The following is an 18,203-nucleotide window of genomic DNA, read 5'->3' on the forward strand; positions in this document are numbered from 1 at the left end:
GTCTTGTTTGGGGAAGATAACCTCACTGAAATCCCCCCCAAATAGGTGGAGAGGTGAGCTTGACTCCAGCAGGACTTCCGCAACATTTACGTATGTCTGTTGCTGGAGTCGGGGTGGGGTATCAGCACTCACTAGTGTCTGCCTCAGTGTCCTTGTACTGCATCGAACATGCCTGCAGGGTCTCTCCGGATTTTTGTAGTCCAAAATGGTGGGGACTTCTCAAGACGGATTGCCACCCCTCTAGACACCATTGTAAATCCTGCGTGTGCAATGACGGTGTATGCTTCTTTACCGAGAAAGTGGCAGTAGGGACCCATGAGATGGGTCTCCTGAAGTAAGACCATATCTGGCCTATGCCTTTTAATATATGTCATTACTAACCCCCCTCTTGATTTTGTTTCCCAAACCTTTCAACATTCCAGGACAGCAAGGTGTACCTATTTTTCTCACCCAGAGAGTTGTAGAGTTTTGATTATTGTTTGGGTGTTGTCTTTCAGTTCTTGACAGTCGTCATAACCATTAAACACACAAACTCCCATTTCCCACCACCCTACCTCCCACAGTTCCCTGCAGATGCTATGATCCCCATCAAACGAACTGTTCCACAGAGAGGTTAGAGAAGTCTCTACTCCCATCCCACCCATTGAGTCGCTACTCTCACTATAGGCCTATGTTAACTTTGTAACCTAATGCATCAACTCGTAATCTCTTGTTGTACGTTATCTGTAGTACCTGCGCAGAATCTGTGGATTATCCAGAAGCTTCTGTTGCTGGGGGGGCCTCCGGTTGGTGCATTTCCACATTAAGCATTACTAGATGGCTGTCAGGGTCAGTCCCTCAGGAGGTTTAGCATTGTCAGTAGGCAATGGCATGTCCAGTGCCTCCTCCCCCTCCTCCAGTTGGGCTATGGCTGATACCAGATGGAGTGATCAGTCAGGGCAATCCCCGTCTTCGTATCTGGTTGCGTCATCTGCCCATGTTACTTGTCGCCAGGCATCCTTACTTTGCTTCACCGGTGTGTCTCCCTTTGAGTTTGAAGGTGGCGTAAGGGTGGGCGTTATGGATCTGGGTTTCTGGCGTTTGGAGGGTCTACGCCAACAGGTTGAGAGTGGCTCCCTACGTGGAGACTCTCGCTACAGCTCTGAGTTGGGCCCTCCTCCCTGTGCCAGCGAGGGGCTCACTTTTCTCTTGGCTGTTTCCCTAGTTAGTTGCAGCCTTTCCTCAAACCATCCCCACATCTCCTCTGGAGTTTGGAAGAGGTGGGCCTTTCCATTAAAGAAGAATTTTAATTTGGCTGGGAAAAGTAGCAGGGACTGTAATTGGAGAATTTGCAGTTTGGCCTTCACTGCATTCGAAGGTACGCCGCTGAACCTCTCTGGTATAGTCAGGGAAGATTTTAATCAGCAAGTTCTCATATCTCACTTATTTCATCCTTCTGGCCTCAGTTAAGATTAGGTCTCAGTCCTAATGGTTCAAGAACCATGCGATCACTGGTCTCGGCAGTGCCCCAGGTGGTGGTATATTAGCCAGGGCCTGATGCAATTGTCCTATCACAAAGCAGGACGAGAGTCTCTCCTTCTGAAGAATTTGGGAAAAGCCAATTTCCCAGGAATTTGCTCACGTTTGGGCCTTCCACTCCCTGCGGCAAACCCACAAATCACATGTTGTAATACTTGTTAGGCATCCTTGGCGTGGTCTCCCCTAAAGTTTTGCCTCTGTTTCTCAGGTTCTTGATGGGTGCTTGACTCTGTTTTTGCTGTTTTTGTTACTCTGGGGACTTTGCACCTGCTATCCAGTGCTAAAGTGCAAGTGCTCCTATGAAAAATGTATGTGTACTTGGCTTTCCATGATTGGCATATTTGATTTAATACTAAGTCCCTACTACAGTGCACTAAAGGTACCCAGGGCCTGTAAATCAAATGATACCAGTGGGCCTGCAGCACGGGTTGTGCCACCCACATTAGTAGCCCTGTAAACATGTCTTAGACCTGCCCCTGCAGTGTCTGTGTGTGCAGGTTTAAACTGCCAATTCGACTTGGCAAGTGTACCGACTTGCCAGGCCTAAACCTTCCCTTTTCTTACATGTAAGGCACCCCTATGGTGGGACCTAGGTAGCCCTGTGGGCAGGGTGCAATGTATGTTTAAGGTAGGACATATACTAATGGTTTATATGGCCTGACAGTGAAATACAGGCAAGTTTGGTTCTCACTGTGCAAGGCCTAGCTCTCTCAGAGGTTAGCATGGGGGCTTCCTTTAAATATTATTAAAGCATAGATTCCCTTTGGGAGCAGACAGACAACTGGAGTTTGGGGTCTCTGAAATCACAATTTAAAAACACATCTTTTAGTGATGTTGGTTTTTAGATTGTGTGTTTGAAAATGTCACTTTTAGAAAGTAGGCATTTTCTTTCTTAAACCATTCTGTGGCTCTGCTTGTTTGTAAATTCCCTGTTTCGGTCAGTTTGACAGTTGGGCTGTTTGCACCTCTCCTCTATACAGTGACACAAAGGGAGCTGGGGTGTAGCCTGCATAGCCTAATGGGCCATTTGGCTGGACAAGAGGGGATGAGTGGTCACTTACACCTGAAAGGGCTGTGCCTGGCCTCACACAATCCAGTTTCCAACCCCCTGGTGTGTGTCTGGGGCCTGGCATGGGTAAGGCAGGATCTTAAAAACAACAGAGACTTCTCTTTGAAGTAGGTCTACTTCAAAGGAAGAAAGGGGTAAAAGAAGAGCACCCAAAAGCCCTGAAAATCAGATCACTTCTGGAATCAAGAGGAAACTCTGTCAATGAGAAGAGCTGAGGAGAACTGTTGCCCCTGCCTGTGACTGTGCTTTGTTGGGCTATCCTGCAATTGCTGCTTCTTCCTGTAAAAGGGGACAAACACTGGACTTTGTTGTGCATTCCTGCTTGAGAAGAATCTCCAAGGGCTTGAACTGAGCTTGCCTCCTGTTGTTGAAGTCTCAGAGCCATCAAAGACTTCCCCTGCCAGTACCTGGACTCTCTGATGAGATTCCTGACCTGCCAAGTGGTGCCCTAGCCAGTTCACGGGGCCCTTGAGAGGTAAAGCTGGCAGCTAAGAATTGAAAATCCACTGAAAGACTGCAGTGCAGGGACACTTTTTAATGCACCACCCACCTCACGGGTGATAAACGATGCGCCGCCAGCCTCCCGCCTAAAATTGACTCTCCCCCTGCATCACGGCTGGAAGATCGACACAACGCAGCTAAAGAAACAATGTGCAACACCCGCAGTGGCTGCTGTTGGTGTACATTGTGCAACGGGATTTCAACGCATCATTACTGGGTGCGGAAAATCAACGCAAAGTCCGCCCGGACCTGAGGTGCCCGTCTGGATCGATGCATCGCTTTCTTGTGGGAGAGAAGAAATGACGCACACCAACCCGACCGAAGGAGGAGCGACGCACGAACTTGCTTTCGGGTGAAAAATCAGCGCATTGCTGGCCTTTTTCAATGCACACTTGTCCGTACTGCTTTATTTTGACGATACCCAGGTACTTTTGTGTGCTAACCAAGTTCTTACTGTTTTCTAAGAATTAAGGCCCTCATTATGAACAAACCGCCAACAGAGGAACAGGCCGGACCGCCAAATAGTGAAGCAAACGAAAGACAGGCATCCTGAAAACCACCCACCGCCAACAGAAGAGTGCCGACGACGATGGCAGAGTCAGCCCACAGGCTGACGGAAAGGTCCACCCTGCCCATCAAATAATGAACCGCCAGTCCAACGCCAATTCCGGGGCGGGAACCACCGGCATGCAAAGCCAGGCGGAAATGAACCAAATATAAGGCAACACTCACCGGAGGCCCACACAACGGCACAAGTCATATACCCCACAGCAAGAGGTACTTTCCATACACAAGGCTAATCCAACTTGTCCTCAGCACAAACAAATGCCCCACACCCATGAACAATGAAACAAAAGACAAGGGTTCAACAGCGTGCTGCCAAAACACAGGCGACACAGAAATCTTTACTGTGAAGCTCATAGAGCCAAACAGTCCAAACATGGCCAATGGACAGTCCGTATGGCTACAATTGCCATGGGCCACAACGGACTCAACCTAACTCCCATAAGGGCATGGTACTCCACCTAATGGGGCAAAATATGGGCATCCAGGCACCTCATGGAATGGGGGCAGGGGGCTGTGGGTGTGGGGATTTGTGACAGGGTGGGCCTTGGACTTTCGTTTGGAAGGTGGAGGGGGTGGGCCTGTCCTTTGAAGGGGGTGGAGGGTGTTTAGATTGGGTGGAGCCAGTTAACCTCAGCTCAGTCCAGGCCTTTTTTTTATCTGGGGAAGGGGCATGGGAAAGTGAAGGGCGGATAGGGGTGGGCTGTGATGTGGAAGGAGTGGAGAGGGCAATGAGGTGAGAACGTTTGAGATAAGACAGGGTGGGCCAGTGGGTTGGAAGAGGTGAGCGCGGGAGAGGAAAAGTTTCTTCTGAGCAATTAGGGTGGTCCCGGATAAGGGCGTGGGAGTGGAGGCAGAGGCAGTGGATGTATATGGTGTAGGGGTGCGTGTAGTGGGTGCAGGTGACTGGACAGTATGCTGTGGTGTGGTGGATGTCTGATGGGTGGGTGGGTGTCTTGGTACGTTTGCGTGTTTTTGGAGGGGATGGACACAGTGGGAGAAGACAGACAGCTTGTGTGGATGTATGCTCAGTGGGTGTCCGCAAGTCTGGTGAGTGTGCTGCTTGTGTCAACTACAGTAGTTGTGGTGAGTGCAGGTGTGGTGCATTGGATGCATGTATGGATGTCTGCTATTGTGGTGAGTGCAGGAAAAGGATCAGCAACAGTGACTGAAGGTGCAGTGCATGAGGGTGTGGATGTAGAGGGGACAGACAGGGAGGCAGAAGAGGTGGGCACACTGGGGGAAGTGAATGTTGTTGTGTGTGCATGTGTCTGTTGTCTGTGTGAATGCTTGTGGTGGGAGGTGTAGTGCTTGTGTTTAGAAGTGTTCTTCTTGTGTGTTGATGTGCTTGACTGTGTCTCTGAATGTGTGCCTTGGACGGGTGAAGAGAGTGGGGTGCTTGAAGGGGTACAGGAGGTTGGAAGGGGAACGGAATGGCCAGGGAAAATGGCTGCCGTCCCAAAGGAGGCCAGAGCCTGAAAAGATCTCTGTAGAGCAGAAACGACACTGTGATGCTAGCCCCTGGATGGCATTGACGATGGTTGTCTGCCCTACAGAGATGGTTCTCAGGAGGTCAATAGCCTCCTCTGTGGGGGCAGCAGGGCTGACTGGGGCAGGGGAGGAGATGCCTGGGGCGAAGGAGATGCCCACCTTTCTGGGTGAGCGGGCACGGGCAACTCGATAGGGAGCAGGAGGGAGGGCGGTGATGGAATGGGGGGTGGCGGAAGATGTCACTGTAGTTGTGTGGCCACTAGGCTCCGCCACCGCCGGGGAGCCCCCATCGGAGAAGGTCTCCGAGTCACCACCTCCTGTGGTAGTTGCCTCCCCCGTGGATCTCCCCTCGCCCTCCCACCCCCTGGTCCCCTGGGCATCGTTTGTCTCTGCCTCCGAGGATCCATGGGCTGCTGCTTCCCCACTTGCAGGTGCCTCAGCTCCCTCGCCAGATGTTGATGCTTTACCAAACCAACACAAGAGAACAGGGATGGGGAGACAAAACAGGAGGGAAAATTGTAAGTAGCTGAATGGAGGTACATAATGGCCAGACATACACCCACCGAGAAGACACACCACACCACAACAGCCAGCACTGTTCATTATGCCCTTGGCCATGCCCCTGACTACTGACCAGAGTACTACTCTACACCCATCCCCTGGACTACCTAAGGAGGGGACGTGTGGGAGACCTGACAAATACACCCCTACACCCTTTGGGGACCATAAAGTAGATGGACACTAGTCGAAGTCCCGGCCTCTAAGCAGCATGAACCCTAATGCACACCCAGACATCCTTCCAGACTGACGTTTGTGAAATTAGTACTCACCCCCTTGTGACTGCTGTGCAGCCTTCAAGCGCCCATCCAGGTCTCGGTACGCCACCGCCAGGATCTGTCGCATGAGGGGGGTCAGTGCCCGATGGGTACCCTTCCACGTTGGGAGGACTTCCTCAGCTGGGCTTCACTGATCTTACGCACCCAGCGCCGCAGGTCCTCCCACCTCTTTCTGCAGTGGGTGCTCTGCCGGTTGTAGACCCCCAGGGTCCGCACCTCCTTGGTGGTGGCATGCCAAAGTGCCCTCTTCTGGTGGGCGCTGACCTAAAAGGGTGACACAGAAATGGAACACAGAGGTCAGGCACATGCACGATAGGTACAGCTGGCTATTCGCCCACTATGGGACTGACAGTACTGTCAGACATACAGGACATACGCATGCAGCATGCCATGCACCATGGCCCATGCAGGCTCAGAGGTGCAGAGATATGTCCAATCAACAACATCCATTACACACAAACAGTGCCCCCAAACCCAGACTTACCTGTACCTCTGGCGTCCATACAGTTTTGCGTACAGGGGCAGGTCCCCGTCCACTAGCCTCTCAAGTTCCTCCTGGGTGAAGGCCAGGGCCCTTTCCCCTGCAACATGAGGCACACCCGTAGCCAGAGGCAGGCCACAGCAGTACACACAGTGGAGTACCTGTCCGCACGAGATCAGGGAGTCAAGTGAATAATCGATTACGAACTCGTGTACGTTCCACGACAGTGTGCACCGTCACTGCCGGCGGCGATCTTGATAAGCCAAGATTCCCCATTGGCATCCATGTTAACCAATGACGGTGCGAACAGTGGTAAACACCGCCTTACGCTGTGACTTCAACCGCTAGTGGTATGAGGTCACTTCTACAACGAAAGGGCAGAATTACATTGGGCAGCCATTTTGGCATGAGCTACACATCTATAAATTCAACTTTTCACAATGCAGGCCCTTCTAGCCACATGAGGCACCTAAGCCTCTGTCCATTCCGTATTCTAACACACCTGACATACTCTGTTCTTTCTTTGTGATGTACATGTAGATCCATCAGGAAGCAGTTAATGTAGAGTCACTACAATGAACTATGCAGTGCACAAATGATGACAAGTGTGCCTATGTATGTGTCTTCATCACACCTTTTTGAAACACCTCGTAGGTACTGACCCTTGTGGCGAGGAAGGGCACCATCGGTGTACAGACCACTTGTGGATATGAGGACCATGGTGGAGCGTCAGATCATAATCAATTACCGACTCACACGTGTAACAATTCAGGAACTTTGGGCCAGATGTATGAAAGCATTTTGCATTCGCAAACGGTGCGAATGCCCGTTTGCGAATGCAAAAGGCCATTTCAGAATGTATGAAATACATTCTGAACGCAATTTTAAGGAATCGCAAAAATAGCGATTCCTTAAAATTGCGACCCTGTTTAGAGAGTCGCAAATTGCGACTCTCTAAATTAGAAATCGCAAATAAGGATTCCTTATTTGTGATTTCTTAGCACATGTATGAAGCAATTCCTAAATGTGATTTTGGTATTTAGGAATCGCTAATTGCCACCAAGTTGAACTTGGTGGTAACCATGTGCAAAATTAAAAAATGCATTTAAAATGCATTTTTTAATTGTACATGTAAAGCACAAATGCCCTTTTGGCATGTGTGCACCTTACATGTCCCCCCCAAAATTTTTGGGTTGCAGCAGAGGGGACCTTAGCCCCCCAGCACCCTGGGGTTTTGCATTTCCAAAATTGCGATTTCTGGTTCAGAAATTGCAATTTTGGAAATGCAAAAAATTTGCAGATTTGGGCCAACAGGCGCATAGCTGCGAATGGGGCCGGTATCGCAATTTGCGATTCGGTAATAGCATTTGCAAATGTGATACATGGCACTTTGCGAGGAAATATCGATTTCTTAAAAATCGCTATTTCCGAATCGCAAAGGGCCGTGATGATACATCTGGCCCTTTCTGCTTTACTGGATCCTGCACCAACTGCGGGAAATCGTAATCAGCATGCCATCCCTACTGAAGAGCAGTTGTTCTCCGCACTCCATTTCCTGACCACGGGCTCATTTCAAGTGACAGTGGGCATGGGTGCTGGATTTTCACAGCCAATGTTCAGCATGGTACTGACAAGATTTCTGAATGCATTTGTACGACACCTGCAGTCCTATGTGAGGTTTCCCCAAAGTACTGACCTCCCTGCCATCAAGTCTGAATTATATGCCTTTGCCAACATACCCCATGTTATAGGTGCCATCGATGGCACCCACATACCAATAATCCCCCCAAGAGTGAGTGAACAGGAGTACAGAAACAGAAAGAACTTTGACTCCATGAACATCCAATTGGTATGTACTGCAGACCAGTACATCTCACATGTCAATGCCATGTTCCCAGGTACAGTTGATGATTCCTTTGTGTTGAGGAACATTAGTGTGCCACACAGGATGGAACAACTCCAAGAGGACAGAGGGTGGATCATAGGTAAGTGTGCCTGTCACTAACTGGCACATAGCAGACAGGCAGACTGTCTGACTAAGGGGCTTAACAATGACGACTATGTATTGCACCTTTTTCTAGGTGATTCTGGCTATCCAAACTTGCGTTGGCTCCTGACACCAGTGAGGAATCCCAGGACCTATGCAGAGAGGAATTACAATGAGGGCCATGGACGTACTAGGAGGGTGATAGAGCGAACTATAGTACTCCTGAAGGCCATATTTTGTTGTGTACATATCTCTGGGGGCTCCCTGGACTATGGGCCTGATAAGGTGTGCAAAACAGTGGTGGCCTGCTGCATGCTGCACAACGTGGCAGTGAGACATTCTATCCCCCCCTTAGAGGTGGAGGGTGCTGTATGTCCTGACCAGCTACCTCAGAGAGGAGAGGAGATTGATGGTGATGATGAGGAAGGGGAAGATTTCAATTCCAGGAACCAGCAATACAACTCTACTTCCAGTAACTGTGTGGGACTTGGCCCTGACATTGGGTATTGTGACAAATACTGTCAGTGTGCTTAGTCATATGGGGGTGTTGGTAGTGATAGGTGAAACATGTACCACTTTTGCATGGTACAGATTGAAATGTTATGCATTTACTCATTGCCACCATTTAGGCACACAGGACTCCCTTCATGCACAGATTTGACAATAAAGTAGTTATCAGTCAGTTGCATTCATACTTCACTTTGTTCACAATTTAAAACAGGGGACAGTGTTACAGGTGTGATATGTGTTTTATAGGTTGATGTGAGTGAATAGTTCTATTTACAGTGATGGCAAGTCGTAAGGGGTGGGTGTGTTCAAGACCAACAAGATGGCAGCCTTGTTGGTACTAATGATGGGTCCATCTTGTCTTACAGTAGTTCATATTGCCTCTTAGCAATGTGTGGTTGGTGATTGGGTGGGATAGTTGCTGTGCAGATTGTTGCTGAGTTACTTCTTGAAGTGGGGCCTTGTTCTTTGCTGGGGTTCCAGTGCCATATCTTGGCCTGAGGGTCCATTTGGGCGCCTGCTGTTGATCTTGAGGGGATGACATGGTGGGCCCTTGGGTTTCCTGTGAGGGTGGTTCCTGGGATGTTTCTGCTGATGGTGTATGGGATGCTGCATCCATCCTGTGGCCTCCCCCAGCCCACCACCACCCTTTCACTTGCCCTAGCCCCCTGTGCCTGTGTCCCCTGCACAGGTCTGGCAGTACCACTTGTACTGGGGCCCTCGCCTTCCTGCATGTTGGGAGTGGGAGACTGTGGCCTCTGTACCTGTGTTCCACCAGTCTGTAGCCTGGATACACTGAAGTGGGGACGCTTGCCCTGGTCTTCTGTTCTTGACTGGGTGGTAGGGGTGGCAGTGGTTTCCTGGGTGGGGGTGCTGCATTGTGAGAGTCCAGGACTGTGTGAGGGGCCTGCCTGCTCATCAGTGTCCAGGGATCCTTCACCTGTGTCCCGTGAGGTACCTCTGTCTCCCTGGGGGGCACTGGCACTCCTTGTCCCGTCTGTTAGGGTTGCATGGGTGGTGGTGGTGGCTGTTGGGGGACATAGACATGTCTGTTACAGCTGCATGAACTTTTGAGGTGAACAGGACTGGGCTATTTTGTGCTGGTGTTAGTTTCAGTGGCCTTCCAGGGTTTGGCAGCTGTGCACAGGGGGAGGGATGTGGACCTCTTAGTGGGTTTGTGGTCATGCAAGGGGGGATAGATTTAGTGGCTGATGCCTGGGTGAGGTGTTGGTCCTGGTGGGTGTGGGTGGGGTGTTGCATGCATTACAGGCATGGTGTATATGGGGTATTTCTTGATGACTTAGCCGAGTCCATTGCTCTAGTGAGTCCAGTGAGTCCCTCAGGGTGCAGGATGGCCAGTACCTTTTCCTCCCAGTTCGTGTATTCTGGTGGTGTTGGTGGCGGTCCTCCCCCAGTCTTTTGTACTGCAATGTAGTGCCCTGATGCCATGCCCCTGACCTTCCCCGCAGGTCGTTCCATCTCTTCCAGATGTCGTCCCTGGTGCGTGGATTGTGTCCCACTGCATTGACCCTGTTCACAATGGTCTGCCATAGGTCCATCTTCATTGCGATGGGTATAAGCTGCACCATGGCGCCGAATATTTGTGGTTCCACCTTCAAAATCTCGTCCACCATGGTCCTTAACTCCCTTTCGGTGAAGCGTGGATGTTTTGGGGTGACATGATGAGTGTGTGACTGGTGTCAGGGCTGGAAACGAGGTGAGGGTGCTCTGCTGTGGGTCGGTGTGTGTGTCCTGTATGCTGGCGTTCGCTGTCTGCCTCTGGTGCTCTCAGTCTTCTTGGCCTGGTTTAGTTGCAAAGGATTGTGGGGTATGTCTGGGAGTGTTTTCTGGGGTTATGGATGTGTGTCAGGTGTGTGGGTTACACGCTTATCCAATGTGTGCACTTCTTGCTGTTAAGTCCACTTGCCACGCGTGGCAGTTGCAGCTGCCAGTGGTCGTCCGGCCTCCACTGTCCGCCAAGGTGATTTGTGCATAATTATTGGGAGGGTGGGATGTGGCTGTGCTTGGCAGTGGCGGGGTGGGGAGGTCCGGGATTCCCACCGACAGGGTCATGGCGGGAGTGGCGGTTTGGTGATTTTTGTCAGGGATGGGTTTTTTGTTCATTATATGGCGGGTTTCCACCACCAATGGCGGGATTCTGTTCACCGCCACTACGGCGGTGGTTGGTGCTTTCTGCCGTGTTCATAATGACCACCTAAGACTCTTACTCTTTTAGAAATTCATATCTTGACTTGCTTATGTTGGATTTTTGTAGTTTTGGTCTTGTTTTGTTTAGTTAAATATTAACTATTTTTCTAAACTTGTGTTGTGTCATTTTGTAGTATTTTCACTGAGTTACTGTGTGTGTTGGTACAAATACTTTGCACATTGCTTCTGAAGTTAAGCCTGCCTGCTCGTGCCAAGCTACCAAGGGGTTGAGCGGGGTGTAAACTGAGGGTGATTCTCCTTTACCCTGACTAGAGTGAGGGTCCTTGCTTGGACAGGGGGTAACATGACTGCCAACCAAAGACCGCATTTCTAACATTGGTGATCAGCGGTGAGGATTGGACTTGTATTTGAACTTGACATACAGTGATTGGGGGGCATATTTATACTCCGTTTGCGCCAAATTTGCGTCGGTTTTTTTTACGCAAATTCGGCGCAAAACTAACGCCATATTTATACTTTGGCGTTAGACGCGTCTAGCGCCAAAGTATGAGGAAAGAGCGTAATTTTTTTGCGTGAACGCCTTCCTTGCGTTAATGAGATGCAAGGTAGGCGTTCCCGTCCAAAAAAATGACTGTGACACAAATGCGTCGTATTTATACTCCCGGGCAAAAATCACGCCCGGGAGTAGGCGGGGCAAAAAACCCCGCATTTGCGCCTCTTTTTAACGCCTGGGTCAGGGCTGGCGTTAAGGGACCTGTGGGCTCAAAATGAGCCCACAGCTGCCCTCCCATGCCCCCAGGGACCCCCCCTGCCACCCTTGCCCACCCCAGGAGGACACCCAAGGATGGAGGGACCCATCCCAGGGACATTCAGGTAAGTTCAGGTAAGTATAAAACATTTTTTTTAAATATTTTTTGGGGGCATAGGGGGGCCTGATTTGTGCCCCCCTACATGCCTCAATGCCCAATGACCATGCCCAGGGGACATAAGTCAAGGGGGCATGACTCCTGTCTTTACTAAGACAGGAGTCATGTAAATGGCGTCTGGGCGTCGTTAAAAATGGCGCAAATCGGGTGGAGGCGATTTTTTAGCGTCAACCTGACTTGCACCATTTTTAAGACGCCCTAACGCCATTTTCCCCAACGCCGGCGCTGCCTGGTGTACGTGTTTTTTTTCCACGCACACCAGGCAGCGCCGGTCTGCTAGCGCCGGCTAACGCCATTCAATAAATACGGCGCCCGCATGGCGCTTCAGAATGGCGTTAGCCGGCGCTAAACTTTTTGACGCTAAACTGCGTTAGCGCAGTTTAGCGTCAAAAAGTATAAATACGGGCCTAAGTGTACACTACTGTTTTCAGTGCAAACAATTAGGTGACCACATACGGCTTGTTTTTGCTTTTTTCTCTTTTGGATTTTTTTTTTCTTTGATTGACTTTTTGAACTTCATTGGGAACTTCTTTTTCTACCTTTGGAACTTTGTACTTTTAATTCTTCATCATGTCTCAACCTTGAGATGCATCATCTGGAGCTGCTTTTGATTTAGGAAAACTGGAGAGCTATACAGTTGTGCAGTTGAGGCAGTTCTGCAACAAACTTGCTTGTCTCATTAAGGGCTCCACCAGGAAGGAGGAGCTGCAGAAGGCACTGAGGGCCGGGTCACAGCCAAGGAAGCTGACAAACACACAGAGTGAATGGAGGAGGATGAGTAATCCATTGACAATGGTGAAGTGGTGGGCCTCTTATATCCAGGGAGAGGGTCTCCAGGGCAGGTAGCAGTCTGTCATCGGAGGGTCTGACTCCTGAAGAGTTACAGGACAGACAGGAAGAGAGGGCTTACCAGTTGGATTATGAAATGTTTAGGATGCAAAGGGCGATGGAAGAAAGGAGGATGGCCATAAAGGAGAAGACGATAATGCTGGCTCATGAACTCAGCTTGAGGGAGCTGGATCAGAGGAGACAGTCCAGGAGGGGTGGTGGCGGCAATATCACAGTGCAGTTTGAGAGGAGGGTGCACATTCCTAAAGACCTTGTGAAGTATCACAAAAGGGGAGGATGACATGCTCATGTGGTTCAAGGGGTATGAGTCTGCTCTTCATATGAATCTGGTCCCTGAAGCTCATAGGGGGTGGGTCGGTGGAAGCACTTTGAGGTAGAGGGGAGTGTTACTCTGACATCCTTAGGGGATCCTCAGGGGCTCACTTACTCTATCATGAAGGACACCCGCTCACAAGTTATGGTCTCACCCCTGAGCAGTATAAGGACATGTTTAGGTTCTATAAGAAGAAGGAATCCCAAACATGGTTGGAATTTGTTGATTCTTTTTGCAGGTCACTGGATGGTTGGGTGAAGGGCAGTAAGATGACAATGTATGAGGGGCTTTACAATTCAATTGCTTGGGTGCACTTGTACAGTTTATGCTTTCCAGAGCTGCACCAACAACTAATTGACAGCAAGCTGGCTGAACCCAGGAAGTTTTCACAGGAAGAGGACCGCTGGGAGAGCACCAGGGTCCAGAAGAGGTATGGGGAGACCACACCAAGGGTGGTCAGGGTCCGTCTCAGAATAAAGGGGGGTTAAGGGTAAACAGGGGGAGTTTCTAAAGGGCCCCAACCTAGCTCCCAGGGTAAGGATTCACAGCCCCCAGTGAAAAGAAACCATTTTTCTCCATAGGGAAACCTGTGGAAGGGGGTCCCCCATGTAAGTGCTATGGATGTGACCAGGTGGGTCATATGAGGGGGGACCCCAAATGCCCCAAGAGTACACTGACACCCACTGGTACTCAGTCCCAGGGTTTGGCTGTTGTAGGGCTTGGGCGAGAGTTGGTTCCAGGTGGGAGGGAGCCAGCTTAGATGACCCTTGTCTCACTAGGGGACAGTGAGATGGTCCAGAGAGCCCTAGTGCCCGAGAACACTAGAAAGTACAGGCAGTGGATAATGTAGGAGGCTGGCCTGGTTTGTAGTGGGTACCTTGGGTACTTACACCTTACACCAGGTCCAGATATCCCATATTAGTGAAATGTAGTAGTGTTCTAGCAGCTTAGGTTGATAGAGGTAGCTATAGCAGAGCATCTTAGGCTGAACTAGGAGACATGCAAAGCTCCTGCAATACCACTTATAGTTACACAGTACTTATACACAAGCAAATACAATACTCAGTGTTACAAACAATAAAGATAGTTTATTTGGGTGACACAAGGCCATAAATATCTTAGAGGCAATACTCCTTTTGGAGGTAAGTATTATACACAATATATACACTGGACACCAAAATAAGGTAAGTAATTAGACATAGGATAGTGCAAACAATAGGAAATGCTATAGAACGCAATGGGAGAAAATAGGTCTAGGGGAAACACAAACAATGTACTAAGAAAGTGGAATGCGAATCACGAATTCCCCCCTAGGCAAGTGTAGTGTGTACAGAATTGCAGGTAGAGTAAGAATACAGTAAAGATAAGTAAATTACCCCACCCAGAGCCCAGAAAAGCAGGAGCTGCAAGTTTCCTTGGGACACACTACAAGTTGTGATTAGAATTACTGCAAGAACCATGCAGGACTGCAAACAACAAATGGTGGATTCCTGGACATGAAGAACTGCAAAGGAAGGAGACCATGTCCAGAAGTCAAAAGAAGTTCCAGGAAGGACAGGAGCCCCTGCCAACCCAGGGGAGGGTGCAAAAGAAGAGTCCCCGGTTGGACGAAGACTGCAGAAATGTACCCAAGAAAGATGTCAGCAGCTTCCTGCCTGATGCACTGGATGTCCCATGAAGAGAAGTTGGATGCATGTGAGTTTTGGTGCTGGATTCCCCCAAAAAGCCTTGGTTTCGGCAAAGTCGCGTTTTGCATCAAGTTGGTGCTATCTGGACCCAAGAAGGACCCCGGGTGGCCTCAACTCTGTGTGAGGAGGAAGAGGGAGCTTGCAGCACTTCAGGGAGCCCTCAGGACACCAGATAACACCCACTGGTGTCCCAGGACATGGGGAAAAAGGGGGTGCAAAATGCAGTTGGTGTAGCACTACAAACGAAGGTCCCACGCTGCAGGAGAACAACTCAGGGTTCTGAGCGTGGCAGGATAGAGTGCTGCGGACCTGGGCCATGTTGTGCATGAAGGAATTTTTCAACTGGTGCACAGAGGTCTCAGGAGGTGAAGAAGATATGGTGCACAGGGGTACTCTCGTTCTCGGAGAAGGCAAGGTCTTAAGTCCTCCAAATTGGGACAGCAAGACCTCAGGACAGTGTGTGTAGATGGGGTCTACCCTCTGTGTTCCAAGGAGCATGCTTGTCACCAGGAGAGGAGTCCAAGAGAACCAGTTGTCGACTTAGAAGGTGCCTGCTTCAGCAGGGAAGTGACTCTGTCACTTCACTGGAGATTTATTCGGTCCTTCTGGTGGAGGGTGAAGACAGGGAGTCCTCAGAGCGTGCACACCATGGAAACTGTTGCAGTTGCTGGCTAGAGCTGAGGTTGCAGAAGAAAAGTAGCCCTTCTGGATACTTTGTTGCTGTTACAGCTGTTCCTGGAGAAGTCTGCGATTGATCCGAGGTCAGAGGATGAAGTAGTAGTTGCAGAGGATTCCTTCTGGAAACTTGAAAGTAGAATCTGAAGAGAACCCACAGAAGATACCCTAAATAGCCCTGAGAGGGGGATTGGCTACCTTATCAGGTATGGACCTATCAGGAGGGGTCTCTGATGTCACCTGCTCGCACTGGCCAGTCAGAGATCTCCAGAGTGTCCCCACACCTTGCAAAGCAAGATGGCTGAAGTCTGGGACACACTGGAGGAGCTGAGGGCACCACCCCTGGGGTGATGATGGACAGTGGAGTGGTCACTTCCCTTTCCTTTGTCCAGTTTCACACCAGAGCAGGGACAAGGGGTCCCTCTACTGGTGTAGACTGGCTTATGCAAGGAGGGCACCATCTGTGCCCTTCAAAGCATTTCCAGAGGCTGGGGAGGCTACCCCTCCCCAGCCTGTAATACCTATTTCTGAAGGGAGAGGGTATAACACCCTGCTCCCAAAGGAAATGCTTTGTTTTGTCTTCCTGGGACTGAGCTGCTCAGACCCCAGGAGGGCAGAACACTGTCTGTGAGGTAGCAGCAGCTGTAGCTGCATTGCAAGCCTCAGAGAGCTGGTTTGGCAGTACTGGGGGTCCATGCATGGAATTGGCTCCCCAATACCAGATTTGGAATGGGGGGACAATCCCATGATCTTATACACCTTACATGGCCATTTTCAGAATTACCATTGTGAAGCTACATATAGGTATTGACCTATATGTAATGCACGCGTGTAAATTCCCAGGAAATGGCCATGAACAATGTGGGGGCAACTTTGCTAGTGCAAGGGTGCCCTCACACTTAGTAACTTTGCACCTAGCCTTCTTTAAATGAAGGTTAGACATATAGGTGACTTATAAGTTACTTAAGTGCAGTGAAAATGGCTGTGAAATAATATGTGCACTATTTCATGCAGGCTGCAGTGGCAGTACTGTGAAAGGGTTTGTCTGAGCTCCTTATGGGTGGAAAAAGAAATGCTGCAGCCCATAAGGATCTCCTGGAACCCCAGTGCCCGGGGTACCTAGGTACCATATACTAGGGACTTATAAGGTGGGTCCAGTGTGCCAATTGAAATTGGTAAATTAAGTCACTAGCCTATAGAGACAAATTTAAAAGCAGAGAGAGCATAAGCACTGAGGTTCTGGTTAGCAGAGCCTCAGTGACACAGTTAAGCACTATGCACACACACATTAAGCCATAAACTATGAGCACTGGAGTCCTGACCAGCAGGATCCCAGTGATACAGGCAAAAACATACTGACATATAGGAATAAATGGGGGTAACATGCCAAGAAAGATGGTACTTTCCTGCAGTGGGTGACCACCAATGGCCAGAGGGTGGAGGCTCTGAGAGACACAGGAGCCAGTGTGACTGCAGTGAGGAGTCACCTGGTGTCTGTAGAGAAGATAGATCCCCGTGTACTTCACCAAGTAGTTGCAGTGGCCAACTCAGAGTGCCTGTGCAGAGTGGCGCAGGTTCCCTTTGAATGTAGGGGGTCTCAAGTTCCTTGACGGTAGCTGTGAGTCCAACCATGCCTGTGGATTGTTTGCTTGGCAATGACCTGGAGGATTCCCCTTGGAAGGAGGTGAAACACAAGTCACACTTGGAGATGTTGGGTCTGCCTGGGTGGGTATGCATATCCACCCGGTCAATGGCAGCCCGTCAGGTTGGTCAGGAGCCCCTGGAGCCTGAAACAGTGGCCCAGAGGACCGCCAAAAAGAGGAAGGGCAAGGGGCGTGGGAAACAGGCCTCAGAAGTTCCCATGGTCTGGAAGGACACTGTGTCTGAGGGTGACGTCCCAGAGCCTACAGGGGAACAGGTCGCTAAGCTGAGGAAGGTCTCTGAGCTGTCACAGTGGCAGCAGGAATGAGGAACCACCAGGGAGGCATTCTGTGAGGCCCAGAGGACATGCCCTACTCTAGTGGGTTTGCGGCAGTAGGCTGCAGACCAGGCAGCTGGCAAGGAGCCAGGATCACACCTGATTTATTGGGAGAAAGGTCTCCTGTATAGTTACCTTAAGGTTGCTGAGCCTGGGTCAACCCATGTGCTTGTGGTACCCTAGTGCTTCTGAGCCTTCCTACTGAGTCTGGCACATAATCTGCTTTCTGCTGGACATTTGTGGCAGGACAAGACATTTGAACGGCTTGTCACCCACTTTTACTGGCCCCTAATGCGCAGGCACTTTAGATGCTCATTGCAGGTCCTGCCAGACTTGTCAGACAAGTGGCAAGAGTTGAGGGAAATGTTAGGCTCCCCTCCAACCATTTCCAGTGGTTAGTACCCCCTTTGAAAGGGTTGGTATTTACATTTTGGGACCTCTGGATCCCAAGACACCCATGGGCGACAGGTACATTCTCGTATTGGAAGGCCATGCCACGTGGTACCCAGAAGCCATTCTTCTGAGGTCAATAACTTCCCCTGTGGTTGGTCGTGCATCGATGGGGGGTTTTACCCCAAGGAAGTGATATGTGATGGGGTACCAACTTCATATCTACTTATATGAAGTCCCTGTTGCAGGAGTGTGGGGTAA

This window comes from Pleurodeles waltl, chromosome 5 (genome assembly GCF_031143425.1).
Source record: "Pleurodeles waltl isolate 20211129_DDA chromosome 5, aPleWal1.hap1.20221129, whole genome shotgun sequence".
NCBI lineage: Eukaryota > Metazoa > Chordata > Amphibia > Caudata > Salamandridae > Pleurodeles > Pleurodeles waltl.